The sequence below is a fragment of the Octopus bimaculoides genome, chromosome 29 (assembly GCF_001194135.2).
Source record: "Octopus bimaculoides isolate UCB-OBI-ISO-001 chromosome 29, ASM119413v2, whole genome shotgun sequence".
NCBI classification, from domain to species: domain Eukaryota; kingdom Metazoa; phylum Mollusca; class Cephalopoda; order Octopoda; family Octopodidae; genus Octopus; species Octopus bimaculoides.
In genome coordinates, this window is record NC_069009.1 from 11,672,563 (window position 1) to 11,673,812 (window position 1,250).

A 1,250-nucleotide genomic window follows, 5' to 3' on the forward strand; every position below is an offset into this window, starting at 1 on the left:
GGGACCTTTGGAAATATGCTGTGCATGAGAAGACCAGGCAAGCCAAGTGAGACCATAACACGTGGCCTTTGCCAGGGGTGTAACTCACCCACTTATGCGTACATTTCCTTCATTGGACACTAAACTCTGCTTGCAAAGACCTGTTGAGGCAACTGACATCGAATTCAAATCAAATTCACAAATTCAATGACTGGCACCCGTGCCAATGGAGCGCTAAGAGCACCATCCAAGAGTGATCGATGACTGGCTTCCGTGTCGATGGCACGTAAAAAGCACCATTCAAACGTGTTCATTACCAGTGTCACCCTACTGGCACGTGAAAACACATTCAAGCGAGATCATTATCAGTGCTGCTGGACTGGCTCCTGTGCAGGTGGCACGTAAAAAACACCATTTGAGCATGGCTGTAGCCAGTAGCGCCTCACTGACCCTCATGTCAGTGGCACGTCAAAGCACCCTCCACACTCTCGAAGTGGTTGGCGTTAGGAAGGGCATCGAAATGTAGAAACCTTGCCAGATCAGATTGGAGCCTGGTGCAACCATATGGTTCGCCATTCCTCAGTCAAATCGTCCAACCCATGCTAGCATGGAAAGTGAAATGATGGTGATGATATATATATATATATATTTAATATATATTTATATATAACATATATAAGTATATATATATATAACATATATAAGTATATATATATAACGTATATGTATATATATATATAATATATAGCATATATATGTATATATAGAATATATATAACATATGTGTATGTTTATATAATATATAGCATATATATGCATATATATAATATATATAACATATGTGCATATATATATATAATATATATAACATATGCGTATATATATATATATATATATATATATATATATATATATATATATAACATATGTGTATGTATATATAATATATAGCATATATATGTATATATATAATATATATAACATATGTGCATATATATATATAATATATATAACATATATATGTATATGTATATACAATATAAATAACATATATATATATGTATATACGATATATATAACATATATATATATGTATATATATAACATATATATATATATATAACATATATATATATGAATATATATAACATATATATATATATAACATATATATATATGAATATATATAACATATATATATATATATAGCATATATATATCATATATATACAATATATATAACATATATATATGTATATATATATATAACA

The 1,250-nt window shown here is 29.0% G+C and overlaps 1 protein-coding gene across 1 annotated transcript in view; it reads right to left on the reverse strand.

Moving 5' to 3' along the window:
* The window catches only part of LOC106878428 (E3 ubiquitin-protein ligase MIB2), a 24,072-nt gene that overhangs the window by 21,640 nt on the left and 1,182 nt on the right, over positions 1-1,250 (reverse strand). The gene's annotated exons all lie outside the window — the stretch shown is intronic.